We start from the raw sequence: 17,098 nt of genomic DNA, 5'->3' as shown, positions 1-17,098 counted from the left end.
ATAGCGGCTGTTCTGCTGCCAAAATGGCAGTGTCTCTCACATTCTATTTAATTCACCAGCACTGCTTGAAAAAGTAAAATAAAACACATATAGGTCCCACTGAAGAAGAAGAAAAAAGGTTCTTTACTTACTGTTTCTTCATATTTACAAGGATGAGTTCATATTCTTACCCTACAAGTGGGAGTGAGTTTCTTGGCTGTTTCTTCAAGGAGAGAGATGGGAGGTAGGGGCGGAGTTAGTGGGAAACCACAAAGTGTATTTTCCCCTGACTGTCTGTTAGTCTCAAGCCTGCCCTCTACTGGCCGGGGGTATGCAAGGTTCCTTATACCCAACAATAACACTGTGCTGCCTTATTATCTAATTATTTTATTATCTAATTGGTTTTTAAAACACACAAATTGGCTGCACAGGATGCCTTATCTGGATGTGGGTAGTGGGATTTTAATCCTTTGCCCCCCCCCTTAATATCAGTTCAGAATACAGTGGTACCTCAGTTTTCAAACATATCGGAAGCTGAACGTTTCGGTTTTCGAATACAGAAAACACAGAAGGAAATGCTTCTGTTTTCGAATGCACCTGTTATTTTTTTCAGTTTTCTGCAGACCACCCTTTGCACCTCGGTTTTCAAATGTTTCGGAAGTCAAACAGTCTTCCAGAACGGATTATGTTCAAAAACCAAGGTACCACTGTTCCTCAAATACCGGCAAGCACGGAGGAGGGGAAGCCCCATTCTCTTTAACAGGAGGTAATTCTTCTGTGCAAGGGACGCAGGAGGCGCTGTGGTCTAAACCACTGAGCCTAGGACTTGCTGATCGGAAGTTTGGTAGTTTGAATCCCCACAACGGCGTGAGCTCCTGTTGCTCAGTCCCAGCTTGCCAACCTAGCAGTTCGAAAGCACGTCAAAGTGCAAGTAGATAAATAGGTACTGCTCTGGCAGGAAGGTAAACAGCGTTTCCGTGCGCTGCTCTGGTTTCACCAGAAGCGGCTTAGTCATGCTGCCCACATGACCCGGAAAAACTGTCTGCGGACAAACGTCAGCTCCCTCGGCCAGTAAAGCAAGATGAGCGCCGCAACCCCATAGTCATTTGCGACTGGACTTAACTGTCAGGGGTCCTTTACCTTTATTCTTCTGTGCAAGAGGTGTGATCTAGATTGGACTACATAGCCATACACTAGAGCCATACACTAGAGTCCCCCCTAATCCAGATCTCTCTCTCTCTCTCTCTCTCTCTCTCTCTCTCATACACACACACACACACACACAGAGAGAGAGAGAGAGAGAGATGGAATCTATGTTTTTTAAAATCCTGCTCTTTAGGGCTTTTTCCTGGGGGGACACAGGGGTATTCATACCCCTAAACATTTTGTGAATCTAAGCTTGGCCTCATTGAGGGGCAGTATTTCAATATGAGTAGGAAAATGAGAGAGCACCTAAACATTTTTTTAGAAAATAAAAAAAATCACTGACTTTAGGGCACAAATATGGAGCTAAAGTTCTGCCTAGTTTGGTCTTGTGATGATTTAGGTAGGAGCCCAACCACCTGTTCTTAAAAATGCATTAGAATTTTGACATGATCTTATCCTGGTCCCATGTATGCCTGTCTAGCTACTGTTCGTCATGCAAATTGTTCCTTTGTATTTCCTTGGTCTCATCAGCAAAGTGTGTGTAGATGTTTCCAAGATGGAGCCCATACGAAACTGCACAGTCCTCTGAAGCAGCATCTTGTGAAGGTAGTGATTGAGAAATTGCAATCTAACTGCTTTTTCTGGAATAGCAAATGAACGGGCCAAACCTCAGAAGTGTAAGAATAGCTGATGCTTTCTCTGATAGTTTTTTGCAGGTAATAAAAACAGGGACTCTGGGCCTGTTGCATATCAAAATAACGTTAGACAGGCTGCCTCAAATCTCAGTTGACTCATTTTCCTCACTCCAGTGAGGAAATGTTTTATTTGTATCATGATTATCTGGAATTGAAGTTCCACACAAACGCACATGGAACAAGCCAATAAAAACTAAAAATGTAGGGCTGAACTTCATGTGATGGACAGTTCAGTGGTTTTTCCTCCCGTCAAGATTTGTTTTTTAAATAAAAATAAAAATTGAAATCACTTGTGGGATGCTGAATTCATAATGGTAGAGGTAAGCATCTGTTTAACCATTTCCTTGCTCATTCAAAATGTACCCTTCTCCGCCCCCTCCCCCCTTTATAACTTCCCACTTACCTGACTGAAATCTCGTAATTTCTTCTCCTGTGGGGACAATACAGCTCGGGAGGGGTTATTTTGTGAGAGCAAATGGCAGGAAGGCAAAGGTAAAAGTTGTTTAGTAAAGGTGCCAGATGTACATCCATACAGAGGGAGTCTCACATTTAGGGGCTCCCACAGGGAATACCCTCAGAAGTGGTTTTAGGGTAGTGTGACTAGTGTGGGTCACCTCCAGGCTTGACTACTGTAATTCACTCTATGAGGGGCTGCCCTTGAAGCTGTCCCAGAAACTCCAGTGGGTGCAGAATCCTGCAGCGAGGCTCCTACGGGGACCCTGCCATGGGAGCATATTCATCCAGCGCTTTTCCAGCTGCACTGGCTCCCGGTGGAGTACAGGGTCAGATTTAAGGTGCTGGTTTTGACCTTTAAAGCCCTTCACAGCCTAGGACCCTCGTACCTACGGGACCACCTCTCCCGGTATGCCCTGTGGAGGACCTTAAGGTCCATAAATAGTAACACCCTAGAGGTCCCAGGACCTAAGGAATTAGATTAGCCTCAACCAGAGCCAGGGCCTTTTCAACACTGGCTCCGGCCTAGTAGAACGCTCCGTCTCATGAGACCAGGGCCCTGCAGGATCTGATTTCTTTCTGCAGAGCCTGTAAGACAGAGTTGTTCTGCCTAGCCTTTGGCTTGGATCAACTTGATCCCCTCCCCCTTTCCTTTCTCCTTCTGTGATGGAACTCCTAATTGGGGACTTCCCTGGCTTTTTTCTGGCCTACTTAGCACCAGTCTGTTGGCCTTGGTGAAGATTTGACGTTTTCATCCCCAAAAAATTTGCTTTGAGTTTCTACTGAAATGAGGCTGCATTTTAATGTTGTATTTTAACCTTGTTTTTAAGTTGTTTTGTTTTTATACCTGGTATTAGCTGCCCTGTCTTGGCTGGGGAGGGCGGGGTATAAATAAAATGTATTATTATTATTATTATTATTATTATTATTATTACTAGGCAATGCTGAAATTTGAGAGCCCAATGTCCGCCACTGATGTCCTCTCCTAGGCCACACACACCTACACACCTTGAGCTTCTGAGCGTGGTGGAACTACTAAGAGGGCCCACCTCTGTCTATCTTAACATCTGAGAGGTTCTGTAGGGAAATAAGTGGTTTTTCAGATGCTTAGGGCTTTAAACACTAATTTGGGCTCCAGAAACTAATTGGCAAAAAATGGAGCCAGAGGTTATGCTAGTACTGTACTAAACAGAACCCCCAGCCAGTAACCTAGCTGCTGCATTTTGGATCACTTGAAGTCATTTTTGTCCAAAAGGGACTGTAACTGGCAAACTGGACACAGCTGAAAAAGGCACTCTTAGCCACCAAGGACACCAGAGACTCCAGTGAATCCAGAACCTCTCTCAGTCTGCAGACCTAATTCTTCCAGGACAGGCCATCTCCCCACCTCCCTGACTTGAGAATTCAGGAAATATAACACCTCTGTCATTTCAGGATTCAGCTTCAATTTATTGTCCCACATGCAGCCCATCACCATCTCCAAGGACTGCCTCCAAGAACCTCAGCCATGTCTCTCCCAGCTCCGATAGAACAAAGAGATAGAATTGGGTGTGGTCTACATGTTGACTCCAAATTCCTGGATGTCCCTGCTGACCTGCTCATTACCTCACTTCACCTCAAAACTTGCCTGGTCGGTCTCCCTAGTCTCTCTTTCCCCTCCTGTTTATCAGGCGATGGCAATGGTGGTGAAGGGGGGACCGCACAACTCATTTTCCTTTTTAAAAAGTCCTTTAGAGAGTAGATTTGCTGTATCAAGTGGAGCAAAGCTCTAGATTCTTTGCCCCCTATATGTTCCTTTCTCAGAGTGCCAGGGGATCCAAATGGGACCCAGGATGACTGCCAGAAGCTTTTCTCTGATTGAAGCAGCATAGCCAACCCCAAAAGTTGCTGGTTATTATGATGTCATTGATTCTCAGGGTTTGCGGGGGGGGGGGGGGCTAGACCTGTTCCTGGTGGTCCAGCACTAGTGCTGCCACTCTTCAATCCATCTCAAGGGGAAATTCCCTTATTCCGAATAGGATTCCTCGCAAGAAAAGGGAAAAGTTGACAGCTATGCTTACTTCTCTTTCATATAGTTATTAGTCACATATTTTCAAAGAGTAAACTCAAAGCGAGTTATAATATAAAACATAAAAATGAAATGAAATAAAAACTACAGCAATGCATAAACGGCTGTCTAACACATCCTACATATTAAAGGGACCATAATATCTAAAACCCTCTATGTTAAAGGCCAAAAGCCTGGCTGAAGAGAATGCTTTTGCCTGGATAAATGTTTTTGCCTCAAAATACACCTGAAGAGAAGCTTTTCATGTTTGATGTTTTACTGTGTTTTTATATTCTGTTGGAAGCCGCCCAGAGTGGCTAGGGAAACCCAGATGGGCAGGGTACAAATAATAAAGTTGTTGTTGTTGTGTATAAAAGTAGCCAGTGATGGCACCAAGCATGCCTCCCTGGGGAGAACATCTCTTAAGCAGGGAGTCACCACTGAAAAGGCCCATTCTCTTGTTGCCACCCTCCACATTTCCCTTGGTGAGGGCACATAGTGGTGGACCTCAGATGATAAAAAGTGCTTTAAGAGAAAAGAAAATCCTTGCTGGAGAAAGCCTCCGCACAGTATGACTGATGCTTGGAAGTAATTTCTGCTATTTTCACTGAGGTTTATTCCCTGATAAACATCTGCAGGATTGCAAGTTGACCTCCTGTAAACTGAACACTTAACCGGGAAGCAAGCTGTACTGAAAACAATGGAACTTACTTCTGAGTATACACACATAGGATTGCACTGTTAATCACACTGTGCATTCATTAGTATCTGCTAAAAATTAAATACTTTCATTCTAGTGAGCAAATCACAGCGAAATATGTAAAAAGAGATGAGGAAGAGGCAGGTGTTATAGTAATATGTTAGGACATCTGATCAAAGCTGATCTGCAGAGGTGGGATGAAAAACAATAGGTAAAAAGGTGAGAATGGAAGCATGGGGCCGTGTTTCATCCACCTGCAGCAAGGGCTTGACAGAAGAGGCCCACCAGGTTTGCTGTCTAGCCCTCAGCTACTTCACCTTTGATACAAGACACATTGCTTTGAAAGCACAGGTCTCAACATATCTGTGAGTGTTCCACCTCCATTCACCCACCATGAGGAATCGTACTGGATCAGAGCAAGGATCGCCATGCGGGGTGGGTAGAACAAATACAATGAGGATTCTAACCCCTATGTTAAGCTGAGGAGAGACCATTGCTTTGTGGTGGAGCACACCCTTTCATGTGTCTCCAGTTAAAAGGATACGGTTGCAGGTGTTGCCTAAGACAACAGAGACATGCTGGCTATCAGAGTAAGCATCATCATTGTTGCTGTTTAAATTTCTATACCACCCTTATTCCGAGGATCACAGGACAATTTACAATATAAAAATGCAAAAATACATACCATAGTAACAAACAAAAACAATACCCCTCACACACACACTTTAAAAAGCCATTGATTGTTTAAATAACCAAAGATCTGGAAGAAGAGGAATGTTTTCACCTGGCACCAAGATATGGAACAAAGGCACCAGGCAAGCCTCCCTGATATGTAACAAAGGCACCAGGCAAGCCTCCATTCCACAAGCAGGGTGCCACTGCAGAAAAGGCCTGTTCTCATGCTGCCATCTTCCTGACCTCTCGCAGAGGAGGCACACAAAGAAAGCACACAATATGGGGAAATTGACAAGGAGTCTGACTTTTAAAAGGCAGCTGCTCACATAGATCTGTACACTGACAGAATGGCTCTTTAATGCTACCAGCAATCAAGTTGTACAGTCCAATATTCTGAATGCTTACTTGAAAGTAAGTCCCACTGGGTGTTCAGTGGTGCTTACTCCCAGGTAAGTGTGCACAGGATTGCAGCCAGAGTGGGGCAACTTGGCACCTTGTAGAGAGACCAAAGAAGCTGAGTGATTCAATGGACCTTGCTTAGATGTGGCCAGAGTTTCTATATGCACTGTCAGAAGAGCAAGGTATTCAGTGATAAGACTTTTTATCCACAGAATAGAAGCGTTCCGGTTATGAAGCTTGAAGGCAATTACCTGCTGTTGCTGCCGTTTCATCCTTATACAACTTTTTATTTTTTATTTTTCTTACATGTCTAGAGGCTGTTATTCCAATCAGAGGTGCACAAGGTGTCTGACGACAATCAAGAGCAATAAATCAAGATGTGTCACTTTAAGGCAAAATGCAAAATAGCAGTGTGCAGCAAAAGGAGTAGCAACAAATAAAACAAGACCTTTCAGAGTCATGGAAAGTGTGGAAAAAAAGCCGGGTAAAAGAAAAATGCTCATCTCAGGAGTCTTGAAGAGGTGGAGCCACCAAACAAGTTGGTCAAAAGTGGGCTTGAATTTTGTTCACTACTAGCATGGAGCTGAAGGAAGAGGCTTGTCAACACTATTGTAACAAGTGCAGCTTATCAGTGGTTCAATCTCTCAAAGGAAGCAGTGAAGCATGATCATAGATGGTTGGCACACTGGAACAATAGCTAGATCCTAACTAACTGCATGGGAAGAAGAGATGGGTCACACAAACATCATTGGCATGGTAAGCACTGAATATATTTCCTGGTACTACGCAGGGAGGTGGCCCAGGAATTCCCACGGAAAAGCCTTCTTAATGCTATTGAGCAGGGCTCCTGAAAGGCAGGTATAATGTAGATACTATTCTAAGTGATTACTGCGAGATGAGCCAGCCTGACTGCTGTCACCTGTCTGTGTTTTTAGCCTATGAGTGAAGGCAGAGCTGTCAATGATAAGTGAGTTGTTTGGACACCAGTTGTTGCTGGCGTCCATCTTTCTCTAGAGAAAATGGAGTGGGCCTTTGGGAGTGAAGTCAAACCACTGCATTCGCAGCACCAAAGTGACCTCCCCAGAGCACAAACCCAGGCAGTGTGTGTGGAGGTCCTGGGCTTTGTGGTCCAAAGGAAAGCAGAGCAAGACGTTTGGCACCAGCTTGGCTGCAGGAATTGCTGGAAGGACACTGTACAAAGCGCCATCCAAACCTCATAGGAATTCTGCTCCAGATTTCTGCAGGGTTTATTCCTTAGCCTTTTCTTTTCCCAAATATGTCCTGCAAGGCAATGGAGGCTTAGGATCAGTTTTCCTTTTCCTAGATGGGCTATCTTCCCAGGTTGATGAGTCCCATCTGCCCCTCACTTCCCTCTATAGCATGTGCAGACCATTGGAGCCTTCTTGACCATTGGATCCACTATTGGTCTCATCATCTCAATCTGCCAGAGGGTTTGAAAACCATCAGCTACCCAGCAGGAATCCCTGGGATCCAAAGAGATGTCTTTTCCCACCTTTCCTTTAGTGAATGTTTCCTGCTTCCATCTTATTTTCTAGCCATTGGAAGCTGCATAGTTTGCAGTTCCTTTTTTATAGCAACCAATATACCTCTTTCCCGTGGTGAGTTCATCTGAGATCTCCATAAAAGTTATTTTCTTCAAATACTGCTATACAGCAACTGTGGAGGGATGTTAAAGAATCCTTCCCTCCAATAGTAAGTACAAAATATGAAAATTTTGCAATAAGGCTCAGGCATATTTCCTGCTGTAGTAGTTCCTGTTAAGTTGTGGGTGAACATATCAGACGACACAGCGATTCTTCAAACAGCTCTTGTTTATTCACAGGCCAGGACAGAACTGAACTGAAGGGTTCAGTCAGCCTGCTTATATAGCGCTCCAGTACAATGTAACTGTAACAATTTTCTAAAACTATCCAATCACTGAACATCACTTTTGATCCCTTATTTGCATAACTATCTACAGTATCCCCCTGCTGGTCCAGGGTGAGAACTTCAGTACATAACAGTTCCCACGTAGGAGCTAAAGGTCAAACACTCATTAAGAATTCACTGCATAGTTAATACAGTACACTGTTGAACATGTTTACGCAGAAGTAAGTTTCTTTGTTTTAATGAGGATTAGTCCCAGGTAAGTAGCCACAAGATTGCAACCTAAACTTTAGTTTAGGGTTGGCATTGGGGGAAAGCAGGGTTCTTATGCCTCTAACACCTACAGTACGTATGTGGCAGGCAGAAGTTTAACATGTTATAGGAAAAGCTTCACATTCTGTCTGTCAGACAATATACTGTATTACATGTGTTGCCACTGATTTATCTTTTGCTCCTCCAATCCACCTGCAGAAGAGGACATAAATTTGAATACTGCACAAAACAAATTTGTGTCCTTGTTTGCAAGTGGGTTTCAGGGCCTAATCCGTATAATAGAGTGCGCTGGGTCCAGAAAATCCTGTTGACACCTGTGCTGTTGAACAAGACTTTAAAAGCTCTTGTAAGCATGTGCAAAAATCCAATTTGCACAGAATTCTGTGTGCATGGAGTTACATGACCATCTTAGCACATGGTACCCGTGAGCATACACAGGTAGTAACCATGCCAGAGGTGGTCATGTGGTTCAGCCCCAATTCCATTGAATAAGATTTTCAAGTAAGTGAGTATTTAATGCTGATGTGGTGTACAGTACTGGTGACAGCAGGGATACCCAACATGGCACCCTCCAGATTCATCGGGCTCCAGTTCCCATTAGCCCAAGACAGCATGGCCAATGGTGGGGGATGATGGGAGTTGTAGTTCTGCAGCATCTGGAACCAACAACATATGGCCAACCTTAGGTTAAAGCATTAGACCAGGAAGGGGTAAACCTGGAAACCAGGAAGCTGAGAAATCCCTACTACACTTTGAGCAATCTAGATTGCCTTGGACACGTGACTATTACTTTTTCTCGTTAACCTACTTCCCTGAGGTGTTGAGAGTATAAGACACATTAACGAAGTGTGCAGCACCCAGAGTTCACTGGAAAAGGGGCAGAGGCACATGTGAGAAATAAATTATATGTTTAGGATTAGAGCTGGAGTCTGTTTTACTTACTTATGCAACAGCTAGTCTAAACATTGCATAATGTAAGTGAAACTGCTTAATGCACAGTCTGTAAATAAATTCACACGTTTCTGCCCTAGCTTTGAAGCTCCAGATACAAGGTTGAAATGCAGCTACATTGCTTTGCACAGAGGCAAACTTGTATGAATATGACAGACAAGAGCAATTGCATTCTCTCTTATCAGTGATCCATAGATAATGGGTCACGGGGAGATTTCGAAACTGTACTTTTCAATCCATGCCAGAGAGGTGCAGAATTGACATGAATATGCTGACACACCTTGAAGCACCTTCCAAACACCTCGGGCAATGATCCTGACCCTTTCACCAAGCGAGTAATGCTCCAAAGGATGTCGGTTGACAAGTCAAGTGATTGCACCTTGTAAACCACCGCAGATTATTTTTTTCTTAAGAAAAATGCTACCTTTCCTCTCTTTTTTTAATAAAATCACTCAGCCCCATTCACTTATGTGTACATACAAAACATTAAAGGTTTCCCACTACTGGAAAATGACGAGACCTTTTAACCTCATAATTAAGAGCTACTGAAGCTTGAGAAAGAAGCCATTTTCTTTAAATGAGAAACAAGGATATTACCATATTTTTGCAACCCAGTGCATTCAATGTCAAAAAAGCATCGCTCTAAATGGTGGTGCTTAAGCAGTGGAGTTTTATGGATGTCTCAGTGTAAAATGACAGTAGGCAAAAGGTGTTAGTATCCTATTCCAGTATTCTATTGATTTTTAATTAAAATATTTCCCTTTGTTTTGTGTTTGTGGTTGGGGAAATTTAAGGAGGGGGTGGAACAGCCAAGTTCCATCGTTTATCTCTGTAAGCCTTAAACAGTCCAGTCCTATAATGGCTACTTGGAAGCAATCGCCATTGAGTTCATTGGGACTTTCTCCCAGGTAAAGGAGGATAGGGTTGCAGCCATAATGCCTTTGGATTGTATCCAACTAAGTTTCACTTAGCGTAGACTTACTAAGATTAATTGAGCTAAGGTAGTCATGTTCATTCATTTCAATGGGTCTAATCTGAGTAGGACGAGGACTGGATATGATTCTTCATTGGCATTGAAATATGACTGTCTTTTTCAGACTTCCTGGCCTCAGTGAATCCTTCCCTCACTTATTGGTCTGCTGAGAAATGCACAGGAAAATGTGTATGCACTTTTGTGCCAGTTCTCTTTTTTTGGTATAAAAATCACAAACTGATGCAAAAATTATTCTGAACTTAAGTGTAGAATAACGAGAAACCGAAATTGACATAGTCAACCATCCCTGTCTTAGACACTCTCCCCATACAGCAGTGGTCCTCTTTAATGAGAGAAAACGTGTTGCTGCAGTCCAGCCAATCAATAGAGGCTGGTTCAGATTCCCAGTGCTAGGATATTGAGTGCTTGATCTCTGGTTCTAGAATACAGAAATGAGAGAGAAGTGAAGTTTCCATCTGGCAGCAAAAAAATGTGAGTCCTCTACTGCCAGCAACAAGCAGTCTGTGGGCTGGCCCTGATCCATTGACCAGAGACTGAAAACCACTATCCTAACAAATTCATGTCATTTATATTGCCCACAGTGTGAGAAGCGATCTAAAATGACACAGGCATCATGCTGAGTAAGCTATCAAACTCATGTTTTGATCCACTGAATTGTAAGAGAGTTTGGTCCAAAGAGATGTGAAGAGTTTGGCGGAAAAAATATAACTTCACTTGGCCTGCTGGTTCAGAATGCCTGCTGTTAAATGTGTGTTTCAGTGGAGCAGGGAAGAGGAGAAACTTTTAGGCTGAAAACTAGATACCAGACTACACAGCGGTAGTTCAGAAAAGTGTGTTTCTAAACATGGGCAGAATGCATTTCCTGCCATCACTGAGCAACCACAGCTTGCAGCACGCTTCAGATTACAGAGGAAGGCTTCCAGCTCAAAGACTGTGACATTCCAAAAGGGCCAAGTAGGAGGTGCTTCAACTCCAGGGACAGAAAATCTAACCAACTCCACACAGAACCAACAACTTTTATCTCCTTTAATTGTGCCCCAGATCTGCTGCAAGAAATCTTGACTTGCCTGATAGCAGATTTGAGGCCAACTAAATCCCTTTTGAAAATTGTCTAGTAGGGCTGTAATTGTAGCAGCCGGAGGCTTTAAAGGTCCTTGATACTCATACCTTTGATTCTTTTATAATTTGGCAGAAGTGTGATTCTGCTACAGCTGCTAATCTTTCTCACTTTAGAATTCATAGTATTGAATTCACATTTAAAGTGGATATGCTGCTTCTCTGTTTGGATAATTCATTCAACAGCCCACCGGTTCAATATATTCTTGAGACTGATTTGGTTCCTTGTCATGTATAGTTGCACTGTTTGGGTACTCTATATCCAGCTATGAGATAGCCTGTGTCACTGCTATTCTTTTTCACTTCAGTGTGATAAAGCTGCAGGCCTGCTGTTCTGGTTCTTAATTTTTAACCTCTCTCTTTCAGGACACAGAAAATTAGCTTCATTCACTTGTTAAGGCGGGTTGCACCATTCATCCTGGATGACTGCTCTCCATGGTTATGGAGTGATTGTCAAGGACAAATTGCTCTGCATTTTTCAAACAGCATGACTTAGTGCAGTCCTATCCTTGAGCCCATTGAAATGGCAAGCGTAGGTCTAGGCTGTACTATTTCAGATTGCAGGTGGTGGCTCCCTGGTGGAATACTGTTTCCTATAATATAACTAACTCCTCAGAACACAAAACATCAACTAGAGAGGTTTGAGTCACTCTCCCCCTCCAGCCCTCTCTGTGACACATTAGTTTTCTATGTGCAAGGATGTATTCTTTCATGGAAAACAGCCATCCTACCTACATTCTAAAGTGGTTTAGACTGAAACCTGAGTGAATATATGAGCATTCCATTATCATATGTGCTGTGCAATATCTGCTCTTCCTTGCCTGTTGAAGACAATGCAACATTCAGTAAGATCAATGAAGTTTGCAGGCCTGAGAGACAGGAGCTTCCCTGTGGTGGCCCCATAGCTATGGAATCCCCTCTCCACTTAATTGTGCCTAGCCTCCTATTTATAAGCATTTAAGGATGCCTTTAAAACTTGTCAGTTTCAGATTGCTTTTTCTTAAAGAGTTTTAGCTGCTCCCCTATGTGTTACTTTCATGGAACATTAGAATAGAAAGGGGGAGCACCTTGAAATGTTTCATAATCTGTACCAATACTCCTCTGGAATCCCCCTGACTGCACTGGGGCTGAAATGAATTACTCCATCACACCACTATATTAAAAAGTGGCAGACTTGAGGGGTGGGATTTGTAGATTGTCAAGGAGTGGGACTACCGCCTCTGGTTTTGTGGGAAATTTTAGCAGCAGGGGACAGTGCTTTCCTTTCTTGAAAAAAATGTTAAAATGCATTTTTTGCATAGCTTTTCTTGGTGACTGCTGAGAAGAACTCTTCAGCTGCCACTATCACAGGGAGCAACAAATATATATTTTATACATTTTTTTAGGTGGGGAGACGAAACCACTGCTGTTCGTTCCCATATTAAGACTCTCCTTCCCTCTTCCAAATTCAAAACATTCCAGGTCGTCCCAACATTTCTCACCCATTTCTGGGGCCCGAAAATATCCCCCCCCCAGATGCTGTAACCCAATATGCTGTAATCATCAGATTTGGGTCCTGCCCTCCATTTTTACCAGGGATGCTGAAGGAAATGCTCTGCTACCTGTCTCCCCATATAGCATACAATTGTGATTAAAATTGGTAACGTGTATTCTAAAGGTCCATATTTTAGGATTATGCAAAATTTTTATTTTACAGGGGATGAGTGGCCCATTCTTCACACTTCATAGAACTGCTGCTCCCAGCTGTGTGAATATTTTTAGCAAAGGGCACTTGAATGGTCTTGTGTGAGTTTTAAATGTTTAGGTCAGCATTACAAACATAAGCCTTGTAAACCTAGTGTTGTAAACGAAACAGCAAACTGCACAGAGAAGACAGCTCCATTCCGCTCGTGTCAAGGTGCTGTGCCAAGTATACAAGTCTGTCCTCAAGGCTATTACATAATACCCACGCTAAAGAAGATATTGAGCACAAATGTTCCTTCTCTTTTATACCATTATATTTATTAACTCCTCAAATGCAAGCTGAACACAGGAATCAGTATCTACAGAGAGGGAGAAAACTAGATTAGTGAAGGAGGAGAAATCTGTTGGATCCAGATTGTTCATCACGCTTTCTGACAATTTAGCCATCACAGAGTCTTTATTCCTGTTGATTTCAGTGGAACTTCAGAGCAGCTTAGTTTGGATGCAACGATATTCTCTGATGTTTTGATGGGCAAAGAAGAGATTTCAATGGCCAACGTTCAAAGGCTGACTATATCCAGGATTAAACAGTCCCAACACATTGCATTTTAAGTGATATTGTTGTGCTTACCTTTAATGTCTTATATATAGCACCTAAGAAATAAGTAAGTATGGTTTGAAATGTTGGGTGTGGATGGAAAGAGTTGCCTTGGGGGTTCCTGCTTAAGTTTTTAAAGTGTAAATGTAAAATGCTTCACACATTTGGGTTAAAACTATAATATGGAGATATGGCAAACATCTTCACTGGCAACAGTTGTAGTGTTTGCAGGGTCACTCTGTAAAATAATGCACTTGCAGGGAGAAAGCAGTGTCAGTTATGTAGCTAGTATATGAGCTTCTGAGTTTGTCACGCCAAAGCTGAAATCCCACGTTGGGAACATTGGCTTGTAACATTTTACTGACACTGTGACTATTATACTTAATCTGAGACAGGGCTCCAAGCCAGCATTTCTCTTTCCACACTATGGCTCAGCTTTGGAGCACGTGAAGTCATAATACAGTATTCTGAGCACGTGAATAGCCTCCCCCCTCATTACTGAGTAACCACATCTTGTCCTCGCCGATTTGCAGCAATGTCACATACAGGTGTCTTTCAGATCTCATGGCATCGTTTCACAGAAGCTCCTAGATTTTGGGACAACTCAATGGTTCTTCACACTGGGCCCTGGTCTACACCTGCAGCAGAATGAGGTGGCATAACACTGTTACCACTTTTTGAGACTGCAGTTGTGTGTGTGTGTGTGTGCCATTTTATATGCTCCCATACTTTACATGACCACCACCACACACTAAAAGTCTGAAAGAGAAAAAAAATTTAAAGGAAAAAAAACAGATAAGCATTAGCTCAGTGGGAGAATGCATAATTTGTGTGCAGAAGTTCTCTGGTTTTTTAGCCAGCATGTTCAGGTGGAATTGAAAAAAACTCCAGTTTCAATTTTCAGTGTAGACAATCCACTTGATAGATCAATGGTCTGACTCAGTATGAGGCAGCTTCATATATATAGGTAGCAATCCTTTCTTGCTACCACTTCAGAATGTGTAAAGTAGACCTATATGGTTATACATATGTCAGATGAGTTTACATATGCATGTCAATGGCCCAAATCCCCTTGGCCTTCCCCCACCCTCCCATACAGCTCAGAAATTTTAGTCCCCAGACTCAGTGGTCTTACAACCTTTCCCTCCTTTACGTGTATTATTTTGGTTGTGAAGCACAAAATTAACATTACTTCCTCCATCACTTCATGTTTTACAGCTGCTTCTGCATTCCTGATACATTAGAGCAAATAAAAAAGTTTGCCAACCGTAATGGGGGGGATACTCTGAACACATGGAGTTTCTCATTTTAAACTCGCTTAAATCATAGCACCATCCTGAACAAAATGGGGTTTGCTTCTGCATCTGGTAAAAAGCACATTCACTTGGGAGTAATAACCACCTTGTAGAAAAAGATAGTGCGCATTTAAAATAAAAAGTATAAAATAGGCATCTGTTAGCATGTATGTGCCTGGTCAAAGTGAGAAATGGCCATCAAACCCACCCTCCGCCCAACTATAAAATGTGAGATTTATTTTTTAGAAAAAAAATGCTGCAGCAATCAGCGTATGCCCTGCTGGATCCCACGTGCCCAGATGCCAGTCCAGGTACTTGTGTGGGGCCTGGATGCCCCCAACATTGGTCACTCTCTGGGCAGTCATTTGGGGACATCCAGGCTGTGAGGCCATTAAATTTGGCACCCAGATAAAACACAGCTGCTTTGGTTACCCCTTCCTTCCACAGGGGGCTTCTAGGCCCATAAGTGTAACCAAAGGGGGGGGAGGCAGGGAGGAGCAGCTGCCCCCCCAATTAAAAAATAAATAGCTAACTGAGGCTCTCCCCTTCTAACAAAAGGACTGCTCCCCCTTACAAAAATCCTGGCTGCGCCCATGTCTAGGCCTGTATTGATAACTTTGCTATACTATAGTTGCTGAAACAAGTAACCGCAGCACATGTTTTAGGAAAAAATGCTATGCAGTGCAACCGAATCTATTCTTAGAAATATAGAAGGGCCCACCTCAGAAAACTCACCTTCGATAACAACCCAGATCTACCCAATAGCAACCAGACCCTCCACCTCTCCCGGGCAGAGCCGAGGCTCCCTCGAGCTCCCTCTCCACCCGCGCCGCGTGTTTCCCAGCGCGGGAAGCCGGCCAGAGCGCGTCTTGGCAGCCTTCCGCCTAGAGGCGTTTGCCCGGAGCTGTCAGCTTGGCTTCCCTCGGCAGCTGCCGTTGTGCTCGCTTTGCATCCCTTCCTCCGCTTCATGATCGCCGATTCCCTCCGCCCCGATCCTCGTTTTTGGAAACGGGCTCCTTTTCCCCACGGCAGCCCCGTGCGCTCTGCGTGAGCACCGCTGCTGCGCCTTGGTGATCGTGTGGCTCCCGCGCGCTCGGCGGCTCCCCCTGGGCAGCCTCGTCGGACGCGGCCCCGCGGAGCCCCGCTCGGCTGCCGGGAGGGTAGGAGGGGGCAGGGTCCTTCCTCCCCACCCCACCGCGCTGTATTTGTTTTCGAGGGAGCTGCCAGGCCCGCAGCCTTGTCTTGGGCGGTGTAAAGTCCCTGTCTCAAACCGGGCAAATCGCCGCCCGCGTTCAAAGTCTAAGCAAGGGCGCTATCTCAGGCAATCTGTAGAGAAGAGCTGATTATTGCTTCTGAGGCTCGATTGCCAATAAGTTACTAATAAAGAACTTCAGGGTTTAGGATTCTGAAGCCTTTCCCAGCCAGCCCACCACCCGTCCTGCCGTTTCTCTTTCAAAGCTTTGCATGGGGAATCGTAGGAAAGGAAATATATAGGTAAACGTGCTAACGTTTTAAGGAAAGATACCCGGGCTTGCTTGCTTTTTGCATTACAGATTTAATGCAGCCTGGCCCTATGCGTGCCATTCATTCATACCATACATTTAACGCCCCCTCCCAAAAAAATAAGACTCATGGGAACTGTAGTTTAGCCCTTCACAGGGCTACAAAGTCCAGCACCCTTAAAAACTACAGTCCCCAGAATTCTTTGGGGTGTACTTTAAATGTTCTGTGTGTATGCATGCTTGTAAAATGTCTTCTCAAGATACGACAGTTCTGCAGCATTTCCCCCTGTATATTTGCTCAATGAGGCTTAGTGCCCAATATGCACCTTTAAATTCATTACCTACAAGTAAATCCTATATAACACAAGTGAGCTTACTCAAGAGGAGTCATGTCTTGAGGTGTACTATTAAACTGATCTTGAGGTCCAACTGTTCTTAACAATAGTTCACTTCTGAATAAACATGCAAAGGATTGCACCATTAAAACACTTGAAAATGTAAATCTCTTTTACAAACGTACAGACGATATTTAGAAATCAAAACCGTTCTTACAAAAAAAAAAAAAAAGAAACCAAACAACCCAGCTTAAGTAGAAACGCCATTTACCTTTCAGTTACCGTACTCTCCTGCTTTTTAACTGACACGGAAAGGAGGACTGAATAACCACACTGTCCGTGGAATCATTAATTATCAAACATGAGAGAG

At 43.6% G+C, this 17,098-nt stretch overlaps 1 protein-coding gene across 1 annotated transcript in view; it reads right to left on the bottom strand.

Annotated features, from left to right (window-relative positions):
* Window positions 1-151, bottom strand: part of VPS13B (vacuolar protein sorting 13 homolog B) — a 398,969-nt gene extending 398,818 nt beyond the window's left edge. Inside the window, exon 1 of the mRNA XM_079984696.1 lies at window positions 132-151. The gene's annotated coding sequence lies outside the window, so the exon portion shown is untranslated. The remainder of the gene's footprint in view (window positions 1-131) is intronic.
* Between the last annotated feature and the right edge of the window lie 16,947 nt (window positions 152-17,098).

Source organism: Podarcis cretensis (assembly GCF_951804945.1).
Source record: "Podarcis cretensis genome assembly, chromosome: 7".
NCBI classification, from domain to species: Eukaryota; Metazoa; Chordata; class Lepidosauria; order Squamata; family Lacertidae; genus Podarcis; species Podarcis cretensis.
This window is presented reverse-complemented; position numbering and strand designations above follow the sequence as displayed.